The 16,249-nt window shown below is 38.4% G+C and overlaps 1 pseudogene; it reads right to left on the bottom strand.

Moving 5' to 3' along the window:
* Positions 1-2,801: 2,801 nt before the first annotated feature.
* LOC100338753 (protein Red pseudogene) overlaps positions 2,802-16,249 on the bottom strand; it is a 31,024-nt pseudogene continuing 17,576 nt past the window's right edge.

Genomic DNA, 16,249 nt, shown 5'->3' with positions numbered 1-16,249 from the left:
TTGACTTATACCTCAGAAAATTTCCAGACTTAAGTGGTGTTGCCATGACAGAGCTCCTCTTTAGTTCTACTTGTTTACAGGAACAGTTTTCCTTAGCACGTATATTCTTGGAGCAAACAAATAAAAATAGGAAGAGAATTATTAATGATTCTACTAATATGTTACCAATAAGTTGTGTTTCTTTTGAAAAATGATTTATTTATTTATTTAAAAGGCAGAATGAGACAGAGAGAGGGAGAAACAGAGAGGGAGAGAGACCTTCTATCCATTGGTTCATTTCTCAAATGACTGCAACAGCCATGTCTGGGCTAGACAGAAGCCAGGAACTCCATCTGAGTCTCCCTCAGGGGTGGACATCTGTTGGTATCTTCCCAAGTGCATTATCAAGAAGCTGGATCAGAAGTAGAGGAGTCAGCACTCAAGCTGAGATGCCAATACAGGATGTCATCATCACAATCAGGGGCTTACCCGCGATGCCAAGAATCAGGTCCCAGTACGCATGTATCTTTATCATACATAACACTGGTTAAAAGTGCCAGTCCTCTCAATTTAATTAAGAAGTTATTTTTTTTTAAATATTTATTTATTTGAAAGGCAGAGTTACAGAGAGAGAGAGAGAGGAAGAGACAGAGAGAAAGAGAGAGAGCTTCCATCCACTGTTTCTCTTTCCAAGTGGCCGCAATCCATGAGACTGGGCCAGGCCAAAGGCAGGAACCAGGATCTTCTTCCGGGTCTCCCACATGGTGTAAAGGCCCAAGTACTTGGGCCATCTTCTGCTGCTTTCCAAGACACATTAACAGGGAGCTGGATTGGAAGGAAGTGGAGCAACTGAAACTCCAATTGGCACCATATGTGATGCTGGTGCCACAAAAGGTGGGTTTGTTCTCTCTGCCATAGCACTGGCCCAGGAAGTTATTTCTAATAGCTTACCTTTTACATTTAATAAACAATTATTGGGCCGATGCTGTGGCTCACTTGGTTAATCCTCTGCCTGCGGCGCCGGCATCCCATATGGCCATTGGTTTCTAGTCCCGGATGCTCTTCTTCCAGTCCAGCTCTCTGCTGTGTCCCAGGAAGGAAGTGGAGGATAGCCCAAGTGCTTGGGCTCCTTGCACCCGCATGGGAGACCAGGAAGATGCACCTGGCTCCTGGCTTCAGATCGGCCTAGCGTCGGTCATAGCGGCCATTTTGGGGGTGAACCAACGGAAGGGAGACCTTTCTCTCTGTCTCTGTCTCTCTCTCTCTGTCAAAATAAAAAAAAAAAAACAATTATCAAAGTATTATTTGATAAACTGCATAAAATTAATAGATTCAAAACAAAATCAATAAATTAAAATTTCCAATTTACATACATATTTTTATAATAGGGAATATAAGATATCAATTTTTATGGCAATAGAAATAGGAATTCAAGGAGTAAAAATAAATACAGAATTTCTGGCTTGGAAGAAGTCTGCTTATATATGAAAATGGATTTGTTTGGCATCAGATTGCTCTTTTGAGTGCTTTTTACAAAGTGATCCAGCTGTTTCATTTTATAAATGCTAATTCTTACAATATAGCAGAAATAGTATTTTATTCAACCAACTAAACATGGTGAAAAGCCTTTGGTCAGTCTTTAAGCAAAAATTTTAAAGACCTACCCACAATATGCTCTCCTTTCTCTGAACTCTGTTTGTACTTATTCTGTTTGCATGCATTTATCTTAGCATATTAATGCATCCCATCTTTTATTAATTGTTTCCTCTTTTCTAGTTTTATCTCCATCTGGATCATCTGTGGTGTCTGCTCTATGCTGGACTCACAGCATAACAATGTGACCTCAATATTCTTGTAATACGTGAGTGATCTAAGAAACACATAATAAACTCACATATAGAAATATCTTCTGAGTTCTCTTTATCCTTCTTACCTTCTGTGCATGCTGTGTTCTTGGCCATTCCCTCGCTCTTTTTGATGCTGACTTAAATTTCCACAGTCTTCATACTCCCTTTTATAACCTCTTAATCTTTCCTTTCTGAAAGCATTGGAATTTAGGTTTAATATTGGGTGACTACCAAGTGAATCATTTGGATTGTGAAAAATAACCCCAGATCAATTTCTTTTCTTTCTTCACCACAATGTTTCAAGCCTGTTTTACTTCTTCCTTGATGAGGGTATTATTCTGGCACATATCCCAATTGATGGAGGATCTCCAGAAAAGAGTGTTAAATTAAAAATATTAGTTACTGGCTTACCTCTTAATGAAGCAGCTGGCTTAAGAAGCTTTAGATTTAAATTATCTGCCCCAGCACTATTATTCAGTCTTAAGTGAGGCAGTGCACCAACTTTCCTATAAGTAATTGGCTGAAACTAAAAGTCTGAGGAGCCTATATTAACAGACTGATTAGAGATATTATTGGTACTGGAAGGAGCAGTTCTTTTATATAAAGTCAAGTTCAGTACTCTGAAGAGTACAAAGATTGAAATTTATAAAATGAGTGTTAAATTAATTTACAGTGGAATTTACATTGCTGACAAGAGAATCAGGGGCCAAACTGAATTGATGGATGGACTCATTATAATGTACTGTAGATCAAAAAGATTTCTATTATGTGACAAAATTTCCATGGTGCACATTCATTCTCCTCCCACGAGTTGTACTAACACTTCTGCCATTTGCTCATTTGCTTTACTTAATGGAACCAATGATTAGACAACAAAATTTTATACACATTCAAAAAACACCTTGCAGCCTTTCTGAGAATTATAGAAAGAAAGCAACGGGCAGCTCATGGGAATCTCCCAATTGGAACTGGAGATTAGTATTTTGTTCTTTTGATTTCAGCCCCATCAGCTTCCATTTTCTTTCTCTTCTCAATGATCTCACTTATCTTCTTCCGCTGGTGATGAAGCTCTGCCTTGTCATTGGTTTCCTTGAAGCACCTGGTTTTCTGCCCTTCTGCCAGCTTGATGCAGTACTGGAATGCAGCCTTGGGCAGAGCCTCCTTGTTTTTCAAATGCTTGCTGTATTCCTCCTGGGTATCAAAGTCCCAGTGGCTTATGGGGCCCTTTTTGTTACCCTGGTACATTAGGCTATAGTCCACCTCTTCATCACTATTCACAGCTGTGTCATCCATCATGGCTGGGTAGTACTCTGTGCAACTGTTTGACATGTTGGAACAATTTCCCAGCTTTCCAGCTGCATTTTGTCTGGGGCTTCTATAATGATTCAGTGCCTTCCCAACCAGAAGACCCAGCAAGCTTTTCATTGACGGACTTGATCAACGCCTTGGTAGAGCCAGGTCCTTTGTTGATATCCATGGGCTCATAGTCCACTTTTGGCTTCTCAGAGTAGCTGTGCCTCATTTCCGTCTTCCTCTCTCGGTCTGCTCCCGATCTTGTTGTCGATCCACTCTCGGTCACTGTCTCTGTCTCTCTCCCAATCATACTCTCTCCTGTTCCTTGTCCTGAGGCGTCTTGGTGGTAGAAGGGACATACTCACCAATGTCTTCCAAAAGTGTTCATGTCGGCCTCAGGAGGTTTCTTCTCTTCCAGCTTCCCTTTATCCTTCTATTTGAGCTTCTCATTGCGGGTACCCTGCCTCAGGTGTGAAAGGATTTGGGTGAGCTTGCTGATGACAATGGCATCTGTGGTCAACATGGTCTGGGCCTCTGTGGTGGGGCAATCAGCCTTGTTGTGAATAATAGTAGGGATATCTGTGTCAGCATATTCACCACCCAAGTCTACCACATAGGCCATGCGGCCTGGCAAAAAGAGTTCATTCCGCTCATATGCTTTGCTTTTGAGAAGCATATGGTAAATGTTGCAACTCAGACGTGTTTTAAATTCAATTTTGTTTTCAGGATCCTCATCTTGCTTGGTTTCTGCCTGGGGCTTTTCTATCAGTTCCTCTTTCTCTTTGCTTGCAATCCCAGATGGTACATTTTGAAGCAAAGCAAAATCCAAGCCTTTCACCAAATGAGTGTGTTCCATGTCACCACCCAAGAATTCTGACTCCTGGATCAATTGTCTTCTTTGCTCTGCAGCTGATTTACCCGTCTCAGCAGAGGGGCCTGTGGCCCTGGAATTAGCCATGGTGTTTATCAGCTGGGTTTCCCCATAATTTTTGTTTACACCATCTCTGTTCCTTGGCACAATCCCTGTACTTCTCTGCTAGCTCTCTCTTTCTCTCTCTCTCAATTTTTTGTTGATGTAGGTTGGCCTAATAGCTTTTCTTTCTTCTCCTTTGTGCAGCTGGGTCTTCATCCCCATTGTCCTCATTGATCCTCACTTGGATCTCATGGTGAAGTGACTTAGAGAGTGGCACAGAGGTCGGTGCAGCCCTTGGGGTCGTGAGAAGTTTCCTGAAGTCTTCATTGGTAAGTTTTGATTGATGGAGAGAGTGAGGATCATCTGCACCATGGCCATCTGGGGCCAAAGGTTAGGAGAACGGCTTGCTAACTTTCTTTGGCACTTTGAGGACTTTCAACCACAGCAAAAGCCAAATTTCCAACAATTGCTTTGCTTTTTAAATGCAGACTTACATACATGACATTGTAGGTCATATAACATCATTTCATTTTTCTCTTGAGACTTAGGGACCTTCTATGGTTTGAATGTTCTCTCCCAAATTCACACTGAATTTTAGTTATAATATTTGGGTAGTTTAGTGGTTAAGCTGCCAGTTGGGATACTTTCCTTTTACTTCAGAGTACCTGGGTTCAATACTTGGTTCAGACTCCTGATTCCAGCTTTCTGTTAATGTGGAATCTGGAAAGCAGCAGTGATGGCTCAAGCAGTGGAATTCATGAAACCCATATGGGAGCCCTGAATTGAGCTTCTAGGTTAAGCTTCAGACCCCAGCTGTTATGGGTATTTGGGGACCAGTATAAAACATCTAGCTCTCCCATCTCTCTCTCTCTCTCAGTTACATAAATAAACAAGTAATAATGTATTTGACATTGTAAAAGTACTTGAATACATGCTCAGTATCATTTATAATCAGGAAAATACAAATTAAAATGGTGGCGATATATCACCTTACTCCAGTTAGATTAACTACTATAAAAAAGTAACAGGTTTTGGCCCAGATTTGCTGAACAGGAACCCTTGCACTCTGTTAGAAGCATAAATCAGTGAAGTCATTGTGGAAAACAATATGGAGTTTCCTCAAAAACTAAAAGTAGAGCAATTTTATGATCCTGCAATCCCATTACTGGGTATACATCCAAGGGAAATGATACCAAGCTGTTGAAGAGACATCTACACTGCCTTCTTTATTTCAGCACTACTCACAACAGCCAAGAAATGGAAATAACCTAAGTGTCCATCCACCGACACACGGATAAAGAAAATGTGGTACATATACACAATGGCATACTACTCAGTCATAAAAAATAATGAAATCCTGTCATTTTCAGCAACATGGATGGAACTGGAAGTCTCTATTTTAAGTGGAATAAGCCAAGCATAGAAAGACAAGTGTCACATGATTTCACTCATATGTGCAGTCTAAAGTTTGAGCTCATAGAGTTTAAAAGCATAATGGTGGGGCTGGCACCATGGTGTTGTGGGCTAAGCCTCAGAATGCTGCACCAGTATCCCATATAGGCACTGGTTCATGTCCCAGCTGCACCTCTCTGATCCACCTCTCTGCTGTGGCCTGGGAAAGCAGTGGAAGATGGCTCAAATCCTTGGGCCTGTGCACCCACATGGGAGACCCAGAAGAAGCTCCTGGCTCCTAATTCTGGATCAGCTCAACTCTTACCATTGTGGCCATTTGGGGAGTGAACGAGCAGATGGAAGACCTTTCTCAGTCTCTCCTTCTGTCTGTCTATAACTCTACCTCTCAAATAAATAAATAAAATCAGTAAAATAAAATTTAACAGTGCACATAACAGTGGTTACCAAAGGCTGAGAAGGGTAGAGAAAAGAATGAGGTGAGAAAAGTTTAATTAATGGATATTAGGTTTTAGCTAGATAAGAGTATGAAGTTCTGGGGTTCTATTGCAAAGTAGGGTGACTATAGAAAAATATATTATAATATTATCTTAAGGAGATTTAAAAATATGATTTTGGAAGTTTCACCATAAAAATGTGTTAAATGTTTGAAGAGATAAAAATATTTACCTTGATGGGGTATTGCACAATGTATACACACATAAAACTACATAAATCTGTACAATTTTTATTTGTCTATTAACTTTTAAAAAATAAAATACATTAAGAAATAAAGCTCATCATCTGAGTATTAACATTGTGAAATGTTTGTTAAGGTAGGTTTTGATGCAAGATAGTCTACTACTTCTTTCAGTGTATGGTTTACTACATTAAAATGTGACTCATGTTTTTTAAAGATCCTGAGATCTGAATGAAACAAAAAGATTTACAAAAAAGAAAAATTGAGAAAACAATGGAATACTCAACTCATGAAGATACTTATAATTTTATAGAATATGTTTTATATAGTAAGTTGGCAGTTCTATTTTCTCTTGAACTCACAACTGATGAATAAAATAGGTATCATTATTAGTATCATTGTTTTTACAATTACAGATGAATTACAGAGACACTGCAAAGCAAATTTTCCCTAGATCACACTAAGAGTTTATTTGGGCCGGGGTGAAATTGAGAAATTTAATGAATAAGAATGAAGGAAGTGGCCAGGTTCCTTACTTCATGAATAACATTTCCAGTTGGCAACCTTGTACCCTTAATGTTCATATCTCCAGTGGATAGGAGTCTCAAGACTATAGTACTCCTGCATGTAAAATCATGTCAGAAATACTATCTTTGCCATGTTTCTTCTGAAGTCTTGGTAGCATGTGACCTTTTCCTAGGACTCTGAGTTAGCTTTGCTAGAACTCTACGGTGGGAGAGAATTGGAAGTACAGTCCACTAGGATACTACAAGGAGGATGCTCAAAAATTATGACATGAAGATTATGATGTCCTGTAGATTTCAGAGAAAATACTGTTAAAATAGAATTCTATTATATCAAACATATATTTATTAAGGCTTGTTACTATAAAGCCACTATATTTCCCAGAGAGCCCAGGATCTTTAGAACTTGAAGAGACTTCTGAGATAAATCACATGATCTAACATTTTCAATTTTATAGAAGTAGAAATTGAGGTTCCAGAAAGACACTGAAGTGCCCAAGGTCACACAGATGGTTAATAGTAAACTTGAGACTCCAACCTTGACCTTTCATCTACAATGATTTTCATTTGATTCAGCAACAATATTCGTTTCTGCAGATGATAAAGTACCATACTTCATGTTGTGATGAAAGAATATCATCATGTCTTCCCATATAATGTAAGCACAGAGATGTTTTGGTGTCAGTATCCTGAAAGATGAGTTAGCTACAGCCATGGGGGTCGTTGAGGAAAGAGAATTGCAAAAATTTTTAGGAATAATTTGTGCAAAAAAAATTTTTAAATAGAAACAGTAATCTACACACAGCATTTCTGAAAAATTCCAAAAGCTACAGAAGTATCTCTGATTGGAGAAAGTAGTGCAGATTTTAGGTCTGGCATGGATTTGTTCCATAATATTAATCAAGTCCCTATTGTGTGTCTGGCATTGTCTCAGAAATTGAAGCTAACAAAACCACATTTAGGCCTTAATGAAGTTTACATTCTTGGAAAAGAGTAATGAAAATGGAGATGAAACGGGAATGGAGAAGATTTAAAGGAAAGATAAAAGGAGATTAAGAAGAAAGCACTATTTATGTACTTCCCAATTCTACTGACTTTTTTGCCACTCCCTTAATAATGGCATAAAATTTGTTGCACACTTATCATGGGCCAAGGTCTTAAACTGCTTTATGTTGATTACTTTATTAAATCCTCATAGCCATTTCATTGCCCCAGTTGAGTAGATAGTTTTATTAATTCAATTTTGCAGATGAGGAAACAGGCATAGGGAGAAATGATTTGCCAAATGTCAGAGAGCCTTAATAATGCTGAAACCAACATTTAAACTGAGTCAGTCTGAATCAAGAGCCCATGATCTGTGACACGGCTTAAAGCTCATACTTGTTTTCAAGATTTTTATTTGTTGGGAATACCCGAGGATCACTATGGTTTTGTAATTACTATTGCTTGACTTTGGGCAGGCTACTTAAATTCTCAAATGTAGTGTAAGAGTGGTTGATTAGCCACATCTCAGGTTCTTATGAATCCTAATAACACTCTGTGCCCTGGGATTTCATATTGTTGAGTCAACTCTACAAGACACAGAACTGCCAACCAATAGAAAATGTTATTTAATGAAGCTATAATATCCCATACTCAAGTTATCTCTGCTCCGTACTACTCCAGAATCTGTCAGGAAGTCTGAAATTGTCCTGTTTAGACACTCTTTCTTGTCAGGCATTTTCTATTTGAAGCACTCAAGTTAATAAGCAGCAGATATCAAGTTATTATCGGCTCCAAAGGAGATGAGAGTGAGGCCTTCCAAGGAATGACAAAAGCTCAGTTTGGGTAGCTGCCTTGACAACAACCTGGGAGCGGAGAATGGTGAACTTTCAATGTGGTGGGACTGCCTCCTTGATTTTGTCTAGAGATATCCTTCATGCAGGCACGATCTCACATTGTCCATTCTTTTCTTCTCCTTTCCACCAGTTCCCCTTTAGAAGGGAGGGCAGAGTGTTTAACATTTCTGAGAGGAAGGCAAAATGAAAAAGAAATCAAAAGAAAAAGAAGTAGTCCTTTTGTGGAGAGAAATGATCAGGATGCACTAGAAATGAAGATCTGTGTCTATAAGACATAAAAATAGAATTATATCTGTTATCTTTAATAACAATGAATAGAAAGGAGCAGGAACTGTTTAAGTGAAAGCAAAAACAAATGAAGCTGAAATTACAGTGTCCTTTCCCCACCTCCTGCTATGCGTCCTAACGGGTCATTAAGTGGCTAGGCCTTTCCCCACGATGCAGTCATCATCAACACCTTTACTTACTTCGGTCAGCTTAGTGCCCCTGCTGCTACGGATATTAATGATGTTGTGAACTTATTTAGTGTAAGTGTGGCTTAATGTGTGTTATTACATTATCCATCAGTTGTATGTTGCCCTTAGCGACTGGCATAAAGTTATCTCTGGTCCACTGCTACTTTCAGATCTGTCTTTGTTGGGTCAGCTTTACTGGTTTCTCTGCTTCATATTACTTTCTGAACTGTAACTCCTGACAGTGCTACAGGAGTCATCACCCTATAACTGTGACCATGAGCGTTGATTGCAGTTAAGCAATGGCCCTTTGATGAACAGGCTTATAATAAAAGTCTTTGGTATCTTTTCTTGTTAAGTATTCTCTTGGCAATATGATCAAGTGTAGATAAATAGCACAGATCTAATCTAAGTGAAAATCTGCCATTGGCAGAAATCTCTGCATAGATGATTTTTTTTATTTGAATGTCTGTGTGTCTCTCTTTTGGCTTTGAAAACCGTTTTGGGTGATGTGTCTGAATCAGGATGGAAAGCTTGTCCAGCCTTTCTGAAGTGAGCTACAACAATACCAACCAAGTAGCTTGCAGACCTAATTAGCACACAGAAATGTTGGTAGTCTAATCATTTTAAGAAAATGTTAATCTTCTTAACTAGGGTTGAAATCTGTGCTTGATTGGTTAATCTTACAACAAAGGATATATTTTAGGTCAGTCCTATAGTGCAGAAATCATTTTAAAAATTATTATTTGGGACCAGTGTGGTGGCGTAGCCAGTAAAGCCACTGCCTGCAGTGCTGGAATCCCATATGGGTGTCTGTTAGAATCCCAACTGCTCCACTTCTGATCCAACTCCCTGCTAATGTGCCTGAGAAAGCAGTGGAAGATGGGCCCAGTCCTTGGGCCCCTGCACCCATGTGGGAGACCCAGAAGAAGCTCCTGGTTCCTGGCTTCAGCCTGGCCCAGGGTGGTTGTGGCCATTTGGGGAGTGAATCAATGGATGCAAGATTCTCTCTCTCTCTCTCTTTCTCTCTCTCTCTGACTCTGCCTCTCTATAACTCCACCTTTCAAATAAATAGATAAATCTCATAAAAAATTACTATTCCTTTGTTTGACCACATTTTCTGAATGGGTAGCTGGGGATGAAATCATTAAATTTGTGTAAGATCAAATTATCTCCATTTCACATTTCATTGTTTAACCTTTGTGGGTCACTTCCTTCATTTATAAAATGAGGAGGTTAGATAGCTGATCTCGAAGTCCTGTTTTTCTAATAGATTTGCATTGGGTGGAATTTTCTGCACTCTATCACATAGGAGAAATATGATTTTGGACGAAAACAACATGAGTCACTAAGAATAATAATGATAATCATAGCAGTGGTTATTATTATTAGATTGAAAATAATACATGCTTATAAAATTTTACAGTTAGCTCTGTCCTGATAATTCCAATGTGCAACTGTAACTACTTCCTAGAGTTACTGCACTTTTTTTCTTAATGACACTGAACAAAGATTGAATTAGATTCTTCTACTGGGCAGGCTAATTTCTGGTTAAATAGAAGGATGCTCTGCCAAAAATCCTTGGCACGTATGTGTTGAGCAGTTTATCCTTAGTGGCAATTAGACACTTTGTACATTATCTATTAGCCCATTAGTATACTTTATAAGTGCACAGTAGGAATTTGTGTAATTAAATTGAGTAGTGTCTCACCCCATTTTTGGCTTAACTAAGTAGTTTACCATTACACATCCAACATATATTTTGGTTTACTAGGTCAAACAAAAGCTCTCTAAGGAATTTATGTTCTGTGCCTCCCATTTTCTTGTTTTGACCCCTGTGGTAAGACCTGAAGATATGTTTCACTTGCTTTATGAATCCTGTTTTGCATGTTTCTGCATAGATTTGCATGCTAAATTAATGGAGTTTTAATTCTAAGGTTTTTGATATAGAATTCAATTAATAAATTCTTGCAAATTATTCCAATTAGATTCAAAACCAGTATTCAAAACTGACATTTGAGGCTCAAGGTGCGCATCTTTGCTTCTTTCTCTTACCATTTTAACTCTAAGTAAAAATCTCAGAATGATGGGGAGAGGTTCTATAGCCTAATATAATACAGAATCACAAAACAATCTTGTGTAAAGATTACCAAGGGTAAGCAGCCCGAGTCTTTCCTATGATCTGTAAGGTTGTATGCAATCTGCCCCCAAACTTGACCTGATTGACATCTGCTAGAGACTGAATTGCATCCTCCCAAAATATATGTATTGAAGCTCTAACTGACAATGGGACTGTATTTTGAAATAGTGCCTTTCAGATATAATGAAGGGAGAGAGGGAGGGAGACAGAAAGACTGAGAGAGAGAAGGAGAGAGAGAGAAACTCAATTCCTCTTCATATGCTGTAAGCTCCCTGTGGAAAGGCCACATGAGCACACACTGGGAAGGCCAGCCTTGTGGAGCCCACCCGCGCCACCTGGAATGGAATTTTTCTCTCTCCCTCTGTAACTCTTTATTTCTTTTGTAAAAGGATTTATTTATTTACTGGAAAGTCAGAGTTACAGAGAGAGAGAGTGAGAGAGAGAGAGAGAGAGAGAGAGAGAAAATCTTCCATCTACTGGTTCACTGCCTAAATGGCCATAACCACCAGGGCTGGGCCAGGCTAAAGTCAGGAGCCAGGAGCTTCTTCCTAGTCTATCACGTAAGTGCAGGGGCCCAAGTGCTTGGGCCATCCTCCACTACTATCCCAGGCACATTGGCAGGAAGCTGGCCTGGAAGTAGAGCAGCCAGGTCTTGAACCAGTAGCCACTTGGGATGCCAGTGTTGCAGAGGCAGCTTTACCTGCTATGCCACAATGCCTGCCTCATAACTCTGACTTTCAAATAAATAAATAATTGTAAAAAGTAAAAGATCTTGATCTGAATGTCCCAGGCTTAAGACTGTCAGGAAATGAATCTCTGCTGTTTAAGACAACCAGTCTATGATATTTTGTCCTCACAGTTGAGGAGACTAAGACAAGTTTTCAAAGATTTATTTATTAATTTTGAAAGAGATATGGAGTGAAGGATGGGCGGGGAGAGAGAATCTTTGGTCTGCTGCTTCACTCCCCTAATGTCTGGAAACAGCCAGCTCTTGGCCAAGCTGATGCCAGAAGCCAGGAGCTTCTTCTGAGTCTCTATGTGGGTTCAGGGACTCAAGCACTTGAGCTGTTTTCTGCTGCCTTCCCATGGGCATTAGCAGGGAGCTGGAGAGGAAGTGGAGCACCTGGGACTCTAACTGGTGCTCACATGCAATGCCAGCATTGCAGGCAGTGGCTTCACCCACTATGACACACCCCTGAGCCCAAGGCAATCTTAACTCCTACTATCCCCAACTTGCTTACACAAGTCTGTAGACATCAGTTTCTCTCCTGTTCCTTGAGAACAGCATGTGTGCTTTTATCTTTCTAGCTGCTGCTTCTGTCTGGATTTTTTTTTCAGACAGGCATTCTACATGATTGATATGCTTTCCACCTTCAAATCTTTTCTCTTATGTCATTTTCTCAATGAGTTCTTTTGAGATCAGTCTGTTTATTATTATAATCCACCACGTCCCCATCCTGGATCATTCTGAATCCCTTTACACTGTTTTATATTTTAATTATTTTTTTCTGTTAGCAATCATCACCTTTTCTGATATCAGTCATCATCAGGTTATATATTTATTTATGTCTGTTCATTTATTATCTGTCCTTTTCTCTTTAGTTCACTGATGTTTTCCAATTGTGTAGAGTAGTACTTGTACAAAGTAGATGCTCAGTACATATTTAGTAAATAAATGAACACATTTTTACAAAGCAATTTTTAAAAGAGATTTCTTGGTAATGATGCTTTTCATATACTTCATTAGATTTAACCATAGCATATGGAGTTTTTGCATTCATCTTTACTTGTTCATTTATCTTTACAGCAGTATTTCTTAAGCATTGTTATGTACTGTGCTGGGAATTGTTAACGGGAGTTGGGAAAGACATAATTCCTGTGCTTAGGGAATGTATAGCTGCAGGGTCATAAATAATGACCTTGATCCACGGTTTCAATTTTCAAAGAAAGTTTCAGAAGACTTTTAAAAAATGTTTGTATTTATTTGAAAATCAGTATTACAGAGAGAGATGGAGACACACACACACACACACACACACACACACAGAGAGATATCTTTCATTTGCTGGTTTGCTCTGCAGATGATGGCCACAACAGCCAGGACTTGGCCAGGATGAAGCCAGGAAACAGGAACCTCCTCCTTGTCTTCCACATGGGTAGCAGGTACCAAACACTTGGGCCATCTTCTGCTGCTTTTCCCAGGCCATTAGTGGAGAGTTGTATGGGAAATGCATCAACCATGACTCAAACTGGTACCCATATGGGATACCAGCATCACAAGTGGAGGCTTTACTCACTATGCCACAATACCAGTGTCTTAGAAGACTTTTTAATCAACTCATTTACACAGAAAACATCAATCTACATTGTATAATTTGAAGATGGATGAGAAAATAGTACTCTCAGTCTCTGGGCCCAGAAGTCATTGATAACTCTTCATTTTCTAGCTTGACTTCCGGCAGAACATTAATGACTTGACCAATTCTTTGTTCCTGTAGCAGGGTTGGGGTATATCTGGCCCAGAGGCTGTGTAAGGCCTGTGAAATTATTGGTCTGGCTTTGCCAATGCAATTGCAAGTGGGACTCAAAATTCAATAAATTTCAAGTAGGGTAATTTTTTAAGTTAACAATGGTTTATTGGTGTTGTGAACTTCATTTAAATTAAATATATGACATTGTTTATATGTCCTGCTATGTTCATCTTATATTTAAACTCTTAACAAGAAACTGTCACTACATAAACCCTCCTATTCATGCAGATAAAAATGGTCTTTGAATTCTGATTTTTATGGCTAATTGTAGGATATATATGCTGTAAACTATGTAGCATTGCTAGTAATCCAGGAGATAACACTATGAATAAATTTTAATTAGGCATTTTATATTTTTGGCATTTCTTTTTTATGGAAGCTTTTATTTAATGAAGACAAATTTCATAGGTACAGCTTTAGGAATATAATGATTCTTTCCCCCATACCCACCTTCCCACCTCCACTCCTGTCCCATCTCCTACTCTCTCTCCCATCTCATTCTTCATTAAGTTTTGTTTTTAATTAACTTTATATACAAAAGACCAACCCTATACTAAGTAAAGATTTCAACAATTTGTACCCCCCCCACACACACAAAAAGTATAAAGTAGTTTGAAAACAAGGTTTACCGCGAATTCTCATAATACATCTCATTAAGGACAGAAGTCCTACATGGGGAGTAAGCACACAATGCCTCCTGTTGTTGATTTAACAATTAGCACTCTTATTTATGACATTAGTGATCACATGAGGCTCTTGACATGAGGTGCCAAGGCTATGGAAGCCTTTTGAGTCCACAAACTCCATCAGCATTCCCAGTGGAAAGAAGGGGCTATCATAGGAGGATCTATTTTTCTCTGAAGGGAGGAGAGAGCTTCCACTTTGCTCAAGTAGGCTAATTTTTAAGTTGATAACTTTGTGTGACCCATGGATGATGTTAAAATATCCAAATGGACCTTGGCAGAGAAAATAAGCCCCACCTCTGCAAGGAAAGCAGAGGCAGATTTGGCTTTAGGAAAGCTGAGATTTAGATCACGACCTCTTCTGTGTTGTTCTAAATTTGCATACTGTTCTAGACATTGACTTTTTGAACTAGTTGAAGTCAATAGAGACTCAAATTTCGCTTTGTAAATGCAGTTTGTGATTATAGTTGTTAAGAGCATTACATTGCAAATGTCATTTATAAAAGCCTGTTAGCTAATACAAGTTAACTTGATATTTTCTGTAATAATCACAAATGAATTTCTTGGAGAGTTTTTATCTGTAAGTTTTTTTATTCATTTAAAGTGAACAAATTTCATGTATTTCATATAAACAAATTTAGGTACATAGTGGTACTTCCCACTCTTCTCTCCCTCCCACCCACACTCCTAACCTCCCTCCTACATCCTTTATTAGTCTCTCTTTTAACTTTTAAAATTACATACTTTCAGTTCATTTTATAATCAGAAGCTTAATCCTCTACTAAGTAGATAATTCAAAAATTAGCAGAAGGAAACAAAACAAAATAAAACACCACTGTTCTTCAACAGTAGAGACAAGGGTTATAAACAATAATCAAATTTCAAAGTGTCAAGTTCACTCATGTACATTACATTTTTTTGTACTGTATAAGTTACCATGTATCATGGAAAATGTATAATTTTTGTATTTTGGGTACTGGCTTATTTCACTAAGTATAATGATTTCCAATTGCATCTATTTTGATCCAAAAAATAGCATTTCATTCTTTTTATGGATGAGTAGTATTCCATAGTGTATATATGCCACATTTTCTTTGTTCAATTATCTGTTGATGGATTTCTGGATTGATGTCATATCTTAGCTATTGTGAGTTGAGCTGCTATAACCATGGGAGTACAGATAATTCTTTCACATGCTGAATTCATTTCATTTGGGTAAATTCCCAGGAGTGGGATGGATGGATCATATGGTAGATCTGCTTTCAGATTTCTGAGGAATCTTCATACCATCTTCCATAATGGTTGTACCAGTTTACATTCCCGCCCCCTTTTCCCCACATCCTCACTAGCCTGTATTGGTATTTGATTTCTGTATGATAGTTATTCTAACTGGGGTAAGGTGAAACCTCATTCTGATTTTTATTTGTATATCCCTGACGGCTAGTGATCCTGCACATTTTTTCTTGTGACTGTTGGCCATTTGAATTTTATCACTTGAAAAATGCCTGCTCAAGTCTTTTGCCCATTCTTAATTGATTATTTTGTTTTTGTTTTTGTTGAGTTTCTTGAGTTCCTTACAGATTTTTGGATATTAATATTTTATTAGTTTCATACTTTGCAAATATTTTCTCCCTTTCTATTGGTTGCATCTTCACTTTGTTGTGTGTTTCCTTTGTAGTGCAGAAGCCTCTTAGCTTGTTGTAATCCCTGTTGTCTGTTATAGCTTTTACTACTTGTGCTTTTGATGTCCTTTTCAAGAAGTCTGCCTATGAAAATGTCTTGAAGAGTTTCCCCAAAGTTTTCTAGTAATTTGATGGTACTAGTTCGTAGATTTGGATCCTTGATCAATTGTGCATTTACTTTTGTATAAAGTGTAAATTAGAGGTCTATTTTCATCCTTCTGCACAAAGCAATCCATTTTTCTCAGCATAAATTTGTGGAAGAGACTGTACTTTTTCCA

The sequence above is a fragment of the Oryctolagus cuniculus genome, chromosome 7 (assembly GCF_964237555.1).
Source record: "Oryctolagus cuniculus chromosome 7, mOryCun1.1, whole genome shotgun sequence".
Lineage (NCBI taxonomy): Eukaryota > Metazoa > Chordata > Mammalia > Lagomorpha > Leporidae > Oryctolagus > Oryctolagus cuniculus.
This window is presented reverse-complemented; position numbering and strand designations above follow the sequence as displayed.